Source organism: Schistocerca piceifrons, chromosome 3 (genome assembly GCF_021461385.2).
Source record: "Schistocerca piceifrons isolate TAMUIC-IGC-003096 chromosome 3, iqSchPice1.1, whole genome shotgun sequence".
Lineage (NCBI taxonomy): Eukaryota > Metazoa > Arthropoda > Insecta > Orthoptera > Acrididae > Schistocerca > Schistocerca piceifrons.
The window spans coordinates 470,465,971-470,485,605 of NC_060140.1; the positions used below are offsets into that span (position 1 = coordinate 470,465,971).

At 43.5% G+C, this 19,635-nt stretch overlaps 1 protein-coding gene across 1 annotated transcript in view; it reads left to right on the forward strand.

The window, feature by feature from the left end:
• Nucleotides 1–10,316: 10,316 nt before the first annotated feature.
• The window catches only part of LOC124788083 (cyclin-dependent kinase 14), a 709,064-nt gene continuing 699,745 nt past the window's right edge, over nucleotides 10,317–19,635 (forward strand). Inside the window, exon 1 of the mRNA XM_047255181.1 lies at nucleotides 10,317–10,422. The gene's annotated coding sequence lies outside the window, so the exon portion shown is untranslated. The remainder of the gene's footprint in view (nucleotides 10,423–19,635) is intronic.

Here is a 19,635-nt window from a genome sequence, read left to right on the forward strand (position 1 = left end):
TCTTGGAATCTTCAATAATGTGAATTCAGTTATTTTTATTTGTATATCACAATATTTGAACACTTGAAAATACCACTCTATCGGTTAAAAAACAAAAGACGACATGATCTGCTTATATCAGGGCCGGCCAGAAATCCTGCACGCGTGCGGTGCTCCTGCACATGTGTAACTTCCGGGCCACAGTGTGCACGCCGCAGCCGTCAGCGTTCATATAGTGCATGTTTCTACGCGTAGATGTCGCTTTATCCACTTGCTGGGATACTCTGTACTGGCGAATTCTAGTGCTCTTTCCACAGCTTGCAAGCCAACCATGGGAAGGTCACAGTCTGCTGATTGAGACGTCTACTTTTATGGTAACAGTTTAACCCAGTAAGACAAGCAATACAGTTAACAACCGTGGGTTTTTATTAAGGCAGCTTGACTGACGGTACGTAAATACGCGTAATGTTTTTGATCTAGTATTTAAGAAAGATAGCACTTAGCGACTCCCAACGAACCTTATTCATGATTTCAAATAACATTAAACTAATGCAAGGTTTCCTATAACTAATTCTCGGTGCCCTGAGTTACACCCACATAATTTCTGTCTCAATGATCTCTGAACAGAATGATAACCGCAGACCTCTCGATGATCACCTGTTATTTCAATACCATTATTGCTATATCTTTCATCAGTTCCGTCCGAAATCTGCATAATAACTGACAATTAGATGAAATTTATGTTTTATCGACTTCAGCTGAGCGTAGCCCTTCACACATTAATAAAAACCCCTAAATGTAAGTATACGTTGGAACAATCGGTTTAATGACCAATTTTCCTGATAATAATGTAACATGGAGCAGAATGAGGCAATAATGCACAATTAGTAAACAATAATTTTTAATTATGAAAGAATAAATCCGAACACGTTTATCACTGGTCATGAGAAATGATATAGTTAAAATCGTGCGCAAAAGCACGGCTCATTGACAAACGCAAGCAGTTGCGAAGAATTTCATCACTTATGCTTGATCGAAACCTTGATTCATTCATTCATTCATTTTCATCACCGAGAAAAATCTTTCACAAACAAGCTCTAGCTTGTACCACATAAACAGGGAAGTGGAGCAGCCGCCGTTCATTTAGGACACATGTCTAATAACAGATGTCGCTGTCGCTCGCTGTCGCACACGTGCGCACATGTGCAGTACTTCCGCACGTCTGCACACTGTGCAGCGTTTGGCCGGCCCTGTGCAGCGGTGTCCAAAATGTAATTTTCGTTATAAGATGTACATTTTCTTGGCTGGTAATCGTCATACAAACATTTAAAGTGTGAATATTTATTGCGTTATGGACAAAATAACGCAGATGAAGATTTAAACGAAAGAAGGTATTACAAATAAAACGAAATTCAAGCAAAATGAGGAATATAAATAATGAATGCAATAACATGAACGAAATTGTAGGATGATGAGACAGAAAAAATCAAATCGATGTTAATACGTGGAAATAATTAAAATCACATGCACAAAGATTCCAAATGAAAAAGAATTGTCGCAAGAAAAAAAGAGAGCAATTGAGAAAGTTAATGAGGTTATTAAAATGCGACAAAGGAATATACCTTTAAAAATACATTTAAATCAGTTAACTGAATAAAGATCAAAGTCATTTCGACAAATATTTAAAAATTTCATAGCACTTGATGAGATTCGAACCCAAACGTCTTGTATATGAGGCGTGTACTATCACCATTACGCTATGCCATCGGTCTTTGTAATATTTCTTTTTTTAAGGCTGTAGAGCGTCAGGCGGGTGAAAGGGTGTGTGTGGGGGGGGGAGATGTGATACCTGGGACCTTAACCTATAACACAGTATAGATTGTTCAAAAAGTCGAACCGACGGCTGGGGACCTCTCCTTGTCAGCTGAAATTTCCCACGTAACTCCTATAAACCCATAGGACAAGTACTGATCCAGCGTTAAATCTACGTCTGGTCCGCACGACAGGAGGTAATACGAGACGATGGAGAGATTATGGTAAGCATAGGGGAGTCTCAGTGGCGGTGTTATTCCCTTTAGGCAACAGCTACCATTACACACTGCAATGGTATGTGGCAGGTCGTTGCATGGAATCGGTGCCATAAGATGCGACGTGGAGACGTGACGGAATATCAGAAAGAAGTTCGTGTTTGGACGTGTGCATGACCGCAGCGCGAATAAAATTTTCAGACTTGGTTGCGTATCAGTGTGGACTGTCAAACGTGGCTGCCAGGCGCAGTCATGTAACACGGCGTAATAACAGTGATCGTACAAGGATCCGAACTCAGAGTGACTGGAGAAATCTGAACTAACAGTGACTGGAGAAGAGTGTCAAGCCTTGTTTATCAATGACAGTCAGTTCAAAAATGGTTCATATGGCTCTGAGCACAATGGGACTTAAATGCTGTGGTCATCAGTCCCCTAGAACTTAGAACTACTTATACCTAACTAACCTAAGGACATCACATACATCCATGCCCGAGGCAGGATTCGAACCTGCGACCGTAGCGGTCGCTCGTTTCCAGACTGTAGCGGCTAGAACCGCTCGGCCACTCCGGCCGGCAATGACAGTCGGTTTCAGACCCGACATGCATTGCTGCTGTCACTGAATGTAGGTCCACAGTATCAGAGCGAACATTGCGAAGAGAGCTGTTCACAGCGGAGAGCAGGAGCTGGGTACCTCACAGTTGGCCATTTCTCAAAGCGACGCATAAACTGAACGTCTTCATGGTGTAGAACAACACACCAACTGGACAGTAACTAACTTGAGGCTCATAGTGTGTTCCAACGAATCGCGAGTTTGCTTCTTTTACAAATGGTGGGAAGCGTCGAATGCTGCAACGAACCAAAGAGGCGTTTAGCCCGCAGTGTGTGGCGGGTACATTTCCGTAACGTTGTACTTGTGTTCTTCGTACCATGACATGGATCCACTCATTCAGGTCAGCATGATTGTGAACCAAGATATTTATTTCATCATTCTCGGAGATGAAGTGTTGCCCTTTCTTCTTCATTTTCATGATGAGTATACTGTCGATACACCCAGTTCCAAGCTCACAACAGCCGTATTCGCAGAGCTACAAGCATACGTACCTAGTATGACGACCAGTCGGGCAACCTACCGCATCTCGTATGTCGTACGTCTGCTGTTTTCTTACCTCGCGCATGTCTTTTAGAATTTGTTTCTATAGAAAAGTACTGTCTTTTGATGCGGAAACCGTGGTGTGGCTTGCGGAGGGGTAAACAAGGGAGTGCCCCAACGAGGTGCGCTCGGCGGCCGCGGGGATTTAAATTAAGCCGCTCTCAGCAAGGTCAGCTGTAGTGGTTCTATAATTAGCCGCGCACCGGCTAGACCTGTCTGCCGCGTGGCCACTGGCCCCTTCAGCCGCGGCACCGCTGCTTTATCTCCATCCTGCCCTCTCCTGTCCTGTCCTGCCTGCTGCAGCTCGCTAGAGGCCACAGCCACCACAGCATTCTCTCCGCTGGAGCCGAGTATAGCGCCGACACTGTCCAGCATACATGTGAACATTTCACTGGCACTACTCTGCCGTCTAGTGATGATTGTATACAGCTTGTACAGAAACGAGACGACTGTTGAACACTGCGGCGACACAAGTTAGGGGGTACCTCGTGATATCTTGTCGGGCCTCCTTTTGCTCGGCGTAGGGCAGGAGCTCGCAACAGTCTTGCCGCAGTGGTAACACGAGTTCCCGTCAGGTGTAACACCTCGGTTCAGTTTACAGTGATAAGAGCTATAGAAAGAATAATTAAAAATTAAGGATAGAATTTTTATAGGGGAAAATAGTGTAGAATAGAGTTCGGTAATTGCAGATCAAAATTATAGTATATCCGCAAGTAGTTTAACGTCTCAGTACAGCAAAGCCACGGAAGCTCCGTCTTGGAGAAGACAGTGACGTTAAATTCTTGTGATGAAAAACCTATAAAAAGGCCTGATCATCATTATTGCCGCCATTTTTCCTTGATTGTTTCGGGAAACCCGTGTCAGTCAGCGAGACAATAATTAGATTGGACTTTATCGTGTTAAGATTCACAATAAACTGTTAGAATATTACGGAGATTAAAAGTGATGTAGTGTACGATCTCTGACTGTCGCTAGCAACCGAGTATTAAGGGGATTTTAGGACTTTAGTGCTAGATTGGAACTTTACGGACGTATAGATGACAGAAACTCAAATTATCTGCTGATACGAGTGAATTCAGAGGTACCGGTATTCAGATATTAACGTGTGGACTTTTGAAAGTGTAGTGTGCCGAGTAAAAGTGAAATACAAGAGTGTTGTATTTATTTCATTTACCTAGTACTAATCAGTGAAGGTTTTACGGAACCAAAGCTATTCAGTAGTAAGTCAGCACCATCTAGTGGAAAGCGTAGGCATTAACTGACACGCTAACTGAAGTGAACGTTTACGTGTTTTACGGACTTCTTAATATGAACTTTTGTGACTCTTTGACGTCGCCACTCCCTCCGAAAGGTGGCGCAGGCTGTCTTAATCATAAGATGGGAGAGTTTTAGCCGGGCAGATTACTAAATAAAAGCTATATTTACAAGACTCGCAGTAATAGCAGAACACAAGGCCCGCACCTCATCGGAGAGTCGTCGCTGTCACGTCGGGAAGTAAAGCCGGAAAACCTACCGACGATACGTATCTACGAGCAGACGTCGACGTGGAGTACCTAAAAAGGGGACCACAAGAGAATTGGGGATGCTTCACAGTTCATTGAATCTAAGCGCTGTCGGGCTGGGCTAGCACTTGGTTGGGTGACCATTTGGTCTGCCGAGCGCTGTTGGGAAGCGGGGTGCACTCAGCCTTTGTGAGGCAAACTGAGGAGCTACTTGATTGAGGAGTAGTGGCTCCGGTCTCGTAAACTGACATACGGCCGGGATAGCGGTGTGCAGGACACATGCCCCTCCATATGCGCATCCAGTGATGCCTGTGGGTGAGGATGACACGGTGGCCGGTCGGTACCCTTAGGCCTCCGTGGCCTGTTCGGACGGAGTTTAGTTTTAGGGCAGGAGGTCGACATGACATGGTCTCGAAAAGTCGTTAAAAGTTCCCTGCAGAAATAGTGAATCATTGGGCCTCTGTAGCCGTCCATGAAAGGCGAAAGTGTTGCCAGTGTTCTCCAAGTAGTCGATAATAATGATGGGACCCAGTCCATTCCATGTAAACACAGCCCAGACCGGTGTGGAGCCACCACCAGCTTGCACAGTGCCTTGTTGACAACTTGGGTCTATAGCTTCGTGCGCCGCACTCGAACGCTACCATCGGCTCTTACCAACTGAAATCGGGACTGTCTGACAAGACCACGGTTTTCCAATCATCTAGGGTCCAGCCGAAATGGGCACGAACCCTGGAGAGTCGCTGCAGGTGATGTACTGTTAGCAAAGGCTCTTCTATCGCTCGTCTGCTGCCGTAGGCCATTAATGCCAAATTTCGCCGCACTGTCCTAACGGATACATTAGCCTTGCATCTCACATTGATTTCTGCAATTATTTCACGAAATGTTGCATGTCTGTTAGCACTGACAACGCAGACGCCACTGCTCTCGGTCGTTAAGTGAAGACCGTCGGTCACTGCTTTGTCCGTGGTGGCAGGCAAACCTGAAATTTCTTATTCTCGGCACATTCTTGATACTGTGTATCTCGGAGTACTGAATTCCGTAACGATTTCCGAAATGGAATGTCATATGCGTCTAGCTGCAACTACCAAGCTGCTTCCAAAGTTTGTTAATCCCCGTCGTGCGGCCTTAATCACGTCGGAAATCTTTTCACATGAATCACCTGAGTGCAAATGACAGTGGCCATTTATACCTTCTGTACGTAATACTACCGCCGCCTGTATATGTGTATGTCGCTATCGCATGACTTTCGTCACCTCATTGTAAGAGTCGATGGGCATGAAAAGGAAGCAGTGATAGGGAAGGAAGTGAGACAAGGTTGTAGCCTATCTCTGACGTTATTCAGTCTGTACATCTAGGAAGCAGTAAAGGCATGCCTCGGGCATGGATGTGTGTGATGTCCTTAGGTTAGTTAGGTTTAAGTAGTTCTAAGTTCTAGGGGACTCATGACCTCAGATGTTAAGTCCAATAGTGGTTAGAACCATTTGAACCATTCGATCAATTGTGTGTGGCGTGTGGCTCACTGACTTGGTTGGAGATGCGTGTGATTCAAGTATGTTATATAGCCTAAATTTTCTTTTTTATGACTGGATGAATGTGCTGTGATGTTTTAGGAGGGTAATAGCGTACCTTTTGTATTGCGAACATTCCTATTAAAGCGTTGATTGTTATTTCGTCTCACTTCAAATGACGCTTGTTCTAGTTCATCGCTGATCGATTCACTAAGTTTTTTTTTTTTTTTTTTTTTTTTTTTATTAAGAGGGCAGCTAACCCTCTGACCGAACATCATTCAGCTACGGAGGTTTCCTAGAACAATGCCACGGACGACTTCCTTTCGCATTCTTCCCCAGTGCGGACTTTGATTTCGTCTCTAACGACATCGTCTTTGATGGGAAATCGGGCTACAGCCTCACTTCCTCCTTACTGCTTGACTGACGTCGTTATTGAGAAGACTAGTTGGTGCTCATGCTTCGTGGTTTATAACATTAAGTAACTGATGATAATTTCTGAAAGACATAATCGCCATTTGACTGTACAACACATTTTATTTCAGAAGTATTATAAATCATTAGACTTGGGTTGTACTGAAGTATTTGTAACACTTGATAAGGGTCTAAGGACGAAATCTAGATTGTGAAATAAAACCTGTTGCACAGTCAAATGGCGGTTATATTTTTCAGAAAGTTTTATATGACTCCATACAAAAGTAAAATCATTAACTGATGATAATTGGTGACAGAGCAAATCTAGATTTAACCAAGGATAATAACTCGCTTGGTGAATATGGAAATGTGTGTGCGACCAAAATACTTATAAAGTCAGTGTCTCACTAGCTTGGCAATAAAAGAATGTTAGTTACTCTACGGAACCGCAACTTACTGGATCCATTCACTATGTGATATAAATTGCAGCGCCTTCACCCCCTCATCCCCCCCCCCCCGCCCACGTCGTCTACTGCAGCTTTTCCTTCACACACACACACACACACACACACACACACACACACACACACACAAATATATACAGTTTTAACCACCACCGCAAGACTAGCCGCAGCGGCCGCGTGTAGGAAGCGGTAGCAGCAGCAGCAGCAGACAAGTGTGTAAATATGTCAGCGCTACCACCTGCGTCGAAGGCTGTCGTAAAGGCGGCAGTAAACTCGCGCTCGCCCTGTTTCTGCTAGCGAGTAGCGTAAACCGGGTCGAATTATTACCGTCTAAATATTGACCGAACATATCCCTCTCTCTCGTCGGCCGTAGCTTTTTAAAAACACCATTAAGAGAGGAAGCTGGATTATTTCCAGGCTACGGTCTGAGCCAGCAATAGTGATTAGTCTCTTTTGAACGTGCAACATCGTTAATATGTTCCATGAGAAGTTAAATTTTACGACATCATCAGGGTCATTTCTGAAGTGGCGTTCGTCCAGGAATATTTATATCTGTAGCAGCGCACAACATATCGTGCTGCGCCATTGTGGAATACATGTCGAGTACCATTCCTCGTATATCCGTGTAGTCTTATGAAGACAAATATCTTATAAAATTTTAATTGCCAGTTAAATGCAGATCCATACCACCATACGGTTCTATATGACGATGGCGTTAATGGGACGTTCTAACCGATGGCCCTTCACTAATCCTCTTCGGTATTAAAGTATCACAAAGTGTCACGATATTCCGTTCCATGTATTGCAGACCACCCCCTTTAACTCCACTAGAAACGAATCTGCCATTGTGTCCGTTCAATTTATAAGGGTTATAGTTTGTCTTAGTCCAGTGACGCTCGACAGTTAACTGAAGTATCTCGTAGGAAGCTTTATTCCCATCTTTGTCTTTAGTGTTAGATTCATGTAAAAAGATCGAAGCAGCACATCAGCGTCGAAGCAGGGATTTTGAACTCCGCTCCAACCGTTTTGATGTGGAATGTCAGTAGCACCCGAAATCACTCCCGAGTAATTCCTTCAGTAAGCCCAGGCCTAATTCCTCCACCTGCCAAACCTCTAGAACATAACCTGCTCGAAAAATTTCTTATCCCAGTAATGGTTGTCAGTAGATTTCAAGTACAACACATTATACTGCATACTGTGGAGAATGCGCGTTGTTCCAGGACGGGAACAGCTAAATCAGACTTCACATATGCAACACTGCTATAATCAAGGGTCCTGAAGGACGTTATCCGAGAAAACGTATTTGGTAAACTCCTTACCGATCTCAGGCTTTTTTATTTCGCTTCCTATAGTTAATTGTAGCAGTATTCATAAGAACCAAAATCTTAAATTGCAGGAGGACTCTTCATTTGCCCTCACTGTTCAGGCCCATTCAAAAAAATTTAAGACCAACAAAAATCCAGCTGTCATTCCCAAATAGTGGTAAATGGTGGCAGGAGCTTCCAACTCCAACATGATGATTAACACTAACGATACTGGCTGGCGGCGTTAACTCGCCGAGCTGAAACCGTAAAATAATCAGTCTGTTGAACATATATTCAATTTTTTCTTTACACGTACTGAATATGTCTGGCGTCTTTTTTGTTATTTAAAGGAAGTACTGGCTTCATGTTTATTCGTAACTGTTTATGGTTTAGCTTAGTCCGAAATTATAATGGCTCGCAATAAGACGATCAGTCGACATCCACAGTCACGCAGCAACTATCGTTCTGTTCGCTTAGACAAGAGGTGTACAGACTTTATAGTGCAGCGGGGCGCAAACCCCATTACTACGACTACGTAAGGACCGCAAGTTGAAGAATATCGTGCCGTGAGACAAGTTTTGATTCCGATTTGTGATCCCCTTATCCCAATGCGAGCTAGACTGGTCTCAAAGTAACTAAGTTCTATAAGTTGTCATAACAACTACTACTTAAGCTTTGAATATTGATGCGTTGTATACCTGTAAATTCAGCTGATTTCAGTCGGTAGTTCATTTCTTTGGATGAAGACGCTACCTGTGAGGCTGTCGAAATATCGGTTATTTATGAAATCGGTTTCTGTGGAACTGGATGCGAGAAAGAACATGCTAAGCTGTGCTGTAAAAATATACTGTTACAAATGACCGCGGAAAGCAAAACAAAACTGCAAACAGGAAGCTGTGTTCAAATTGGTTCAAATGGCTCTGAGCACTATGGAACTTAACATCTGGGGTCATCAGTCCCCTAGAACTTAGAACTACTTAAACCTAACTAACCTAAGGACATCACGCACATCCATGCCCGAGACAGGATTCGAACCTACGACCGTAGCGGTCGCGCGGTTCCAGAATGAAGCGCCTAGAACCGCTCGCCAGATCGGCCGGCCGAAAGTTGTGTTCATGGTTAACTTGGTAATCCTACCTGTCCGTAGATTAAAACCAAGCGAAATACTGTCATTAAAGCTACTATCCGCACAGACACAGCAGCTGGAAAGGTCTGTCTCATACCCCTCGTACTAATGATTCCAATAAATTTACCCATTCATTTTGGCTTCTATTCTCGATCAAGCTTCCATTTGCAATAACAATAAATAAGATGAGAGAGAGGGGGGAGAAGGAGATCGACAGAGTTGGGAGGAGGAAGTAAGTATAAGGAAGAGAAAGAAGGAAATGGGCAGAGAGATGAGGGAGGAGGAGATGGACGGAAAGAGTGTGGGATAGGAGATGTGCAGGGAGAAGGTGATACACAGTTAGGGAGGACAAGGAGGAGCTGGACAATTGGAAAACGGGAATAAGGAGAGGGCTAATTAGAGGGGGGAGGAGATTAGGACGTATATCAAATTGCTGTAAACATATTTAGCAATTGCGAAGCATTGCCGGGTTCACTAGTAATCTAATTAAAAGAAAGAAAATCAAAAAAGTCTGGTTTTTAATATTTCGAGTCTGAAAGTGTTAATGGATGCCCTGTACGTGGGCGCTTGTATGCACACACCCTTGCTTATCCGGGAGCATTTAAACGTGCGGAGCGGACAGCTGCTGTGGAAGTGGTGCAGCAGCGGCCGCCGTTGCGGCAGCGCAGGCTGAGTCACGTGGTGCGGAGCGGTCTGTCCGGCAGGCTGTATATGGCAGTGTCGGCGCCGTGACTCACACCCCGGACCGGCGCGGCGCGGCGTAGAGGCTGCGACCTACGTGCTCGCGATTATACGGCCCCGGGGGCACGCCGCCGCAGCGCCGCACGCCAACCGTGCGCCTATCTGCATGCGGCGAGGCGGGCCCTGCTTCGTGCCGCTGCCGTCGTCTTTCTGTCTCTATCTTCGTCCAGAAACGTACCGCAGCGGCAACTTTCCGTATCCATTGTCCAGGTGAGTCGACCAGATAGCTACCCAAGGATCCAGGTGAACAGGGTGGCACACCTGCGATACTTGGCACGAGAATTTACGCGTATGATGGCGTTCGAAGATCACCTAAGTTTTCACGAAACGAGCGATACAGTGTGTGCATGAATTAGCCCTACCCCTAGGTCAAAACTATAAATTGTACACTGAGGTGAGAGAAATAATGGGATACCTCGGACCGCCTTCTGCGCGGCGTAGTGCAGCAACTCGGCGTGGCAAGGACTCAGCAAGTGGTTGTAAGTCCCGTGCAGAAATATTGGGCCATGCTGCGTCTACATCCGTCCATAACTGCGAAGATCTGCCGGTGCAGGATGTTGTGCAGACACACTGACCTCTCGATTATATCCCATAAGTAATGGATAGGATTCATGTCGGGTGATGTGGGTAACCAATTCATTCGCTCGGCGAATGTAGAATGGTCTTCTAACTATCGCTAGCAGTTGGGTCCCAGTGACAAGACGCATTATCATCCATCAAACATGAAGTCCATTGTTGTTGTTGTGGTCTTCAGTCCAGAAACTGGTTTGATACAGCTCTCCATGCTACTCTATCCAGTGCAAGATTCTTCATCTCCCAGTACTTAATGCAACCTACATCCTTCTGAATCTTAGTGTATTCATCTCTTGGTCTCCCTCTGCGATTTTTACCCTCCACGCTGCCCTCCAATACTAGATTGGTGATCCCTTGATGCCTCAGAATATGCCCTACCAACCGATCCCTTCTTCTAGTCTCTTCTCTCCAATTCTATCCAATACCTCCTCTTTGGTTATGTGATCTACCCATCTAATCTTCAGCATTTTTCTGTAACACCACATTTCGAAAGCTTCTATTCTCTTCGTGTCCAAACTATTTATTGTCCATGTTTCACTTCCATACATGGCTACACTCCATACAAATACTTTCAGAAATGACTTCCTGACACTTAAATCAATACTGGATGTTAACAAATTTCTCTTCTTCAGAAACGCTTTCCTTGCCATTGCCAGTCTACATTTTATATCCTCTCTATTTCGACCATCATCAGTTATTTTGCTCCCCAAATAGCAAAACTCCTTTACTACTTTAAGTGTCTCATTTCCTAATCTAATACCCTCAGCACCACCCGACTCAATTTGACTACATTCCATTATCCTCGTTTTGCTTTTGTTGATGTTCATCTTATATCCTCCCTTCAAGACACCATCCATTCCGTTCAACTGCTCTTCCAAGTCCTTTGCTGTCTCTGCCAGAATTACAATGTCATCGGCGAACCTCAAAGTTTTTATTTCTTCTCCATGGATTTTAATACCTACTCCAAATTTTTCTATTGTTTCCTTTACTGCTTGCTCAATATAGAGATTCAATAACATCGGGGAGAGGCTGCAACCCTGTCTTACTCCCTTCCCAACCACTGCTTCCCTTTCATGTCCCTCAACTCTGATAACTGCCATCTGGTTTCTGTACAAGTTGTAAATAGCCTTTCGCTCCCTGTATTTTACCCCTGCCGCCTTCAGAATTTGAAAGAGAGTATTCCAGTCAACATTGTCAAAAGCTTTCTCTAAGTCTACAAATGCTAGAAACGTAGGTTTGCCTTTCCTTAATCTTTCTTCTGAAATAAGTCGTAGGGTCAGTATTGCCTCACGTGTTCCAACATTTCTACGGAATCCAAACTAATCTTCCCCGAGGGCGGCTTCAACCAGTTTTTCCATTCGTCTGTAAAGAATTCGTGTTAGTATTTTGCAGCAATGGTTTATTAAACTGATAGTTCGGTAATTTTCACATCTGTCACCTGCTTTCTTTGGGATTGGAATTATTGTATTCTTCTTGAAGTCTGAGGGTATTTTGCCTGTCTCATACATCTTGCTCACCAGATGGTAGAAGTCCATGAGTGGCTACAAATGGTCACCAAGTATTTGAACGTAACCTTTTGTCAGTGATCATTTTACACTGACCGCAGAACCCAGTCCATTCCACACCATAATGGAGTCAAAGGAGCATGCACAGTGTCTTACTGACAACTTGGATCGATGGCTTCATGGGGGCTGCGCCACACATTCGAACCCTACCGTCAGCTCTTACCAACTGAAATCGCGACTCATCTGACAAGGCCACAGTTTCCAGTGTCTAGGGTCCATCCGATTTGGTCGCGAGCCCAGGAGAGGCGCTGCAGGCGATGTCTTGCTGTTAGTAAAGGCACTTGCGTCGTTCGTCTTCTGCTATAGTCCATTAATGCCACATTACGCCGCTCTGTCCTAACGGATACGTTCGTCGTACGTCCAACATTGGTTTCTGCGTTATTATATTCAGTGTTGCTTGTCTGTTAGTAGTGATAACTCTATGCGAACGCCACTGTCTTCGGTCGTTAAGTGAAGGCCGTCGACTACTTCGTTCTCCGTGATGAGAAATAAAGCCTGAAATTTCCTATCCTCGGCACACTCTTTACACTTTGGATCTCGGAATACCGAATTCCCTGACGATTCACGAAATGGGAAGTTCCATGCGACTAGCACCAGCTACGATCCCGCGTTCAGAGTCTGTTAACTCCCATCCTGCGAGCACATCACGTCGGAAACGTTTTCGAATAAATCATCTGAGTACAAATGACAGCTCTGCCAATGCACTATCCTTGTATATCTTGTGCACACGATACCGCAATCTGTATACGTGCATGTCGCTATCCCATGACTTTAGTCCCCACTTTGTGCATGGGGCAGTGAAATGAAAACGAAACAAACGGAAAAAAAGTAAGTACATCTACATGGTTACTCTGCAATTCACACTTAATGCCTGACAGAGGGTTTATCGAACCATTTTCATACTACTACTCTACCATTCCACTCTAATGGCGCGTGGGAAAAAGGAGCACCTAAATCTTTCCGTTCGAGCTCTGATTTCTCTTACTTTATTATGATGATCATTTCTCCCTACGTAGGTGGGTGTCAACAAAATATTTTCGCATTCGGAAGAGAAAGTGGTGATTCAAATTTCGTAAATAGATCTCGCCGGAAAGAAAATCGCCTTTGCTTCAGTGACTACTACCCTATCTCGCGTACCATATCAGTGACACTACGCTCACCCCTATTGCGCGATAACACGAAACGAGCTGCCTTCTCTGCACTTTTTCGATGTCCTCCGTCAATCCAGCAGCGGATGGACAAGCGTAATGTAGGCTGTCTCTTTAGTGGGTTTGTCGCATCTTCTAAGTGTTCTGCCAACAAAGCGCAGTCTTTGTTGCGCCTTCCCCACAATTATTACCTATGTGGTCTTTTCAATTTAAGTTGCTCGTAATTGTAACTCCTAGGTATTTAGTTGATTTGACAGCCCCTAGATTTGTGCGATTTATCGCATACCCAAAATTTATCGGATTTCTTTTAGTACCCACGTGGATGACCTCGCACTTTTCTTTGTTTAGTGCCAATTTCAACTTTTCGCACCATACAGAAATTCTCTCCAGATCATTTTGTGATTGGAATTGATCGTCAGATGATTTTGCTAGACAGTAAATTACAGCGTCATCTGCCGGCCGGGGTGACCGAGCGGTTCTAGGTGCTACAGTCTGGCACCACGTGACTGCTACGGTCGCAGGTTCGAATCCTGCCTCGGGCATGGATGTGTGTGATGTCCTTAGGTTAGATAGGTTTAAGTAATTCTAAGTTCTAGGGTACTGATGACCTCAGAAGTTAAGTCCCATAGTGCTCAGAACCATTTGAACAGCATCATCTGCAAACAATCTAAGCGGGCTGCTCAGATTATCACCTAGATCATTTATGTAAATCAGGAACAGCAGAGGGCCTATGACACTACCTTGCGAAACGCCAGATATCACCACTGTTTTCCTCGATGATTTACCGTTTATCACTACGAACTGTGACTTCTCTGAGAGGAAATCACAAATCCAGTCACACAACGGAAGATGATACTCCATATGCACGCAATTTGACTAATAGTCGCTTGTGAGGAACGGTATCAAAAGCCTTCTGTAAATCTAGGAATATGGAATCGATCTGAGATCCCTTGTAGATAGCACTCATTACTTCATGGGAATAAAGAACTAGCTGTATTGCACAAGAGCGATATTTGCTGAATGTATCAATAAGTCATTATCTTCAAGGTGATTCATAATGTTCGGGTACAGAATATGCTCCAGAATCCTACTGCAAATTGAGGTCAGTGATATGGGTCTGTAATTCAATGGGTTATGCCTATTTCCTTTCTTGAATATTGGTGTGATCTGTGCTACTTTCCAGTCTTTAGGACTGTTTATTATTTCAAAAGTGATTGTCATAACTGTTAATAAATTTATACCACTGTGAGACGGTCAGTGCCTTCATGGAAAAAGGTTCGCGGAAGCAATTTTGCACCCAGGTGTATACCTCTTTATCTGAAGCAAATCGACCGCCACGAATATCTTACTTTGGGATTCCAAAAATACGGAAATAGCATGTGGAGAGATCGGGACTGTATGGAGGGTGCTTAGGGGCTTCCCATTGGAACTTCTGTGACGTACTCGTATAAACTTTGGCAATAAGTGGGCGGTAATTTTAGGGGCACCTAGTTTCGACTACGCTGCAGAAGTTTCGCTGGGAAGCCGTTAAGACATCCTCCATACAGTCCCGATGTCGCTCAATGCGTGGGATTTTCGTTTTTTTTGGAACTCTGAAGAACGACATTCGTAGCCAAAGATTTGCTTCGGGCGAAGCGGTGCACGCATGGATACGATCATGGTTCGATATGCAACCGCAAACATTTTTTCGATGAAGGCATTCACCGGCATGTCTCACATTGGGATAAATGTATTAAGAGTTCTGGCAAACTTCCGAAAAAATAAACAGTTTACTTACTTTTTTTACATCTGTTTCGTTTCCATTTGACTGCCCCTAATAGAGGGTGCTCAGAGATAGTGTGCAAAGCTTGTAAGGGTGTTGTTGGGAAAGTTGTGCTGAGAAATAATTGTTAAGGAAAAAAAATCCAGACGTTGCGCCGTGTCCAAACTATTTATCGTTGAAGTTAGCCAATCAGGTCGTCGCGCGCGCAAATTCAGTCTGCCAGAGGCGGTGTCACCAAACGTGTTCTGCGTTTTGTTTCCTCAGACCAAGCAAACATAAATTTTGCTCACTTAGCTTAAATTTATCGCTTCCGAAAAAGGCACATTTTAACTGGTGAGTGTTTCAACAAGTGATAACTCAGAGGTCCACAGATGTCTGTGTATTACCACATTTTAGCGCGTGCAAGTGTTTGAATTTGCGCGCAACGGCGTGATCGGTTGCCTTCAGTGCTACATAACTCGGTAAGGGCGCAACATATCGAATTATTTTCTAAGCAGTTATTTCTTAGCACAACCTCCCATGCAACATCCTTACAGACTGTTTCTGACAATCCTGTACATTTCAGTATTTCCATGCTAAAACTAGGTAGCCAGCAGATCTGTGAGTGCACCATCACGCCTTACTTAGAGATCTTTGCGTCTCCAAGCGCTCCTTGACATTTTGTGGAGCATCTCAGGGGCTATGGTCGGTTAGTTTTCGCAGCACCTTTGCGCAGTCCTCCATAAGTCTTGCACCAACATTGACCAACATGAGACTTGATTACTCACGGTAATGAGCTTTGCAGTGCGGAAAGCTGGCGATTTCTGCCCAGTGGCATCGAAATTATCCATAAAGCTATTCAATCAACTTAATAGTAAAATTATAATTAAATTCGGTAAAAGGCAATGTAATTTACTTCAGTGTAGTAGCACGCAGCAGTCACTGCTATTTCAACGTAAGAAACGTCATTCTTTTTCAGGATTAATTGACCGTTATCGTGAGTGTAAAGAATTAAAGTAAGCGAACTGGAAATTTCATTTCCCGACATGGCATAGAATTAAAAGAGAGACTAAACAAATAACGGGATTCGAACCTAGATTCCTCAGACAACAGTAATAGTATTTGGCAGATAACAAAGTACCGTCGCCAGCCCAAATCTAGCAGCAAAATTGCAGAAATATATTAATAACTTTCTCTACGTTCAGCGAGGTTGGGCAGTTCTGTTTGGTTTACTTTGTCTACGTTCAGTAAGAAATTTTTGTTAGGCTTTATAGTTATCCAGGGACCACCAACTACTCTGAGAAGTGGCGAAGAAGTAATACAAAATACACACTCAGATTTTGCAGTGGTTAGCATTTTTAAGCTCATGCTATAGAGGCAGAGCTGATAGGAAGTTCATAGTAACAGTCGCGGTACAATGGGCTCTACCTTATGATTCAGTTATTTATTAAATAATTATACCTAAACAGAATAACATGCGTACCTGCTATAATGTTAAGAGGTTATTTTAATTAAAATGTTCCCTCCTGCTGGAGGTTCGAGTCCTCCCTCGGGCATGGGGGTGTGTGTTGTACCTCGCATAAGTTAGTTTAGGTTAGTTTAAGTAGTGTGGAAGTCTAGGGACCGGTGACCTCAGCAGTTTGGTCCCTTAGGAATTCACACACATTACATTAATTAAAATGTTCACTGCACATCTATTATTCAATTATACTCAAGTCCCACGTAATTTCATATAATTTACTCTCCTTCATAAAATTTATAACAAGAGTTACGGTAATCAGTTATGCTGCCGTTGACAATATCTCTGTCAACACATAGAGTAAATTGTGTAAATACAAGCGGTTAAACTATAAGGTTAATGGATAAAAAATGAATTGAGGATTAATAAACGTAAAACGAATTGTAGTGGCATACTGGAAAGATGTACACAACCCATTTGCCGTCAGTAAAAAATGTAATATATTCTATAAATTAACCTACAGTTCCCAAGAAAAGCGTTTCGAAACAAGTTTAATAAATTTTGATTATAGTTTATTTTAAACGTATGTTTTGCAAGTATTCGTGGTGATACGGAAATCAACTGCAACTGCTGCTAAACATAGCAGTTATTTTTCCGTAGCAGAATTTCTCGACACGGTGACGTTCATAATACTGATTGAAATTGCTTGGCAAAAGGCTCTGTGTGGGGTGTCGACGAGAGCGACGGATTGCAGGCGATATCGCATGCGACGGATCGCTGCGATCCGTCTCTCGTGAGTGGGGTGTGCCCTACAAGATAGGATGTGCGTGACACCTGCGTCGGTTCTAGTAAGTGGCACGTTACCACAATGGCCGTCCGCCGGAAGGGAAGGAGAACACACAATATGATGGGCACTGTAAAAAATAATAAGAACAAATATGTGTATGAATTCTGTAAGAAAAACTTGATTTGAAAAAAAAGTTAGATAATATATAATGGTTCAAATGGCTCTGAGCACTATGGGACTTAACTTATGAGGTCATCAGTCCCCTAGAACTAAGAACTACTTAAACCTAACTAACCTAAGGACATCACACACATCCATGCCCGAGGCAGGATTCGAACCTGCGACCGTAATATATAATGTCCGTATTAGTTAACCTCATTGATGCACTACGGATTACGATGAATATATAAAAAATAAATAAAAATGGGTCAATTTTGTGTCATATGCTCTTCAAATTCTTCACGTGTTGGGTGGTTGTCGGACCATGACCTCTGTAACACGTTTCCAAAAATATACGCTAAACCGCTATCTATGTTTCATTTTCACACATGGCCACGCTCCACACAAATATCTAAGTTACGTTTATTTACCAGTGTATATGTTTCAGCCACACTTAGATCACGAGTAAAGAAACAGTTGAAAAACCAGTTTGTGTTTATAAAAGCAGCATTTGCGTTAGGGTAATACTTCATTAGTCTCGTTCGTTGTGCACGCTCGACAGAAATGGTGCGCGTATCATCAGCTTTTCTTCATACATCCATCACTTCCGGCAAAGGCTTTAGATTATAAACTGTTTTTTAGCCTGAGGGGAAACTTTCAGACTATTGTTGACTGTAGCCCTGAGGTGCGGATTTCAGAAACTGACAACGCAGCTTTCTGCAGTCACAGTCGCACGTTCTTTACGGTAGAAATTACATAAAAACCAATTAAATAAGCTATAGAAATATAATGAAATTGCTAATCAGGAATTACTTTGTCCTTCGAGGCGCATAATTACGCGCTGCACTATTTTCGTTGAGAGTTTACGTCATATACCTTACTCTCAAATTTCATTAATAAATTCTTGCTTAAAATGTAATCAACATACAGCTAACGTTTTGTAAGAAAAAATTTCTTAATATGACATTTATGAAACTTCACCATCAATAAACCTCTCATTGCATTTTGATTCACTCATACTAAATTAAAAATACCCATTGTAATCGCGTCCGTTGGTGTTTTCGAAATTGTTTTAGCTTGACACTGCAGTAAGAAACTAACGGACTCACCCAGTCCTCCAAGTTGATGCTGCTGATGACTGAGATGATAACGATAGCAGATTGTATCGTCGGAACGGAAATGGACATCAAACATGTTCATCTGTTCCAGCTTTATTTTAAGATCAAAGGCGTCGTTAATTTATCTTTCGTCTTTGGTATCGCAGAAGTTCCTTCATAACGTCGCAAGTATCCGTCCGGAAGCGGGATTTCGTGCACGGCCAGCTAATTGACGTCGTAAAAGCGCCCGTTAAGATCTTCAGATGTCCTGTGGTTTCTGGCGCGTAAAATGTCTAACATAAAGGAGCTAGCATGGTGCGCCGTAAAAGTAATCGCTCGTCGACGATTGTTAGGGAACGGGGGCAGGGTGTGGTGGGCGCAGCACTACTTTCCTGAATAGTAGCCTTTGGGTAGATATCCGTACACATTTCCCTGGAGTCAGGGAGAACGACGCGAGACTGATTCACGTACATGGTGGCGCCTATCGGCATTGGATAACACGTCATGTTTTAACAGTGGTATTAGATGTTCGCTTACGAGAAAACGCTTTCAGTTGCCTGCGAGCTCCGTGCACCGTATTCGTATACGGCCTAACTTCTTCAGTTAGTGTAGATAGCGTAAGCCAGGAGTCTTGTGACAAGTGTTTAAAGAGAGGGGTGTAATGAAACAACTACTTAAATATGTTTAGAAATGTCAGGTGTAGGTGAAAATACGTAAGGTGAAAAAGCTTAGTGGATGTTCAGATTGCGACACACTCATCCTCTTACCTTTTACTGGTAAGTCTTGGGTACCTGTGAGACTGATAGTGCGATACCGAGAAGCTGGGAGCGATGCAGTATTATCTTTGCTTGTTATCGACGCTGCTGTTCGTGACCTACCAGTACTGGCGGAAGA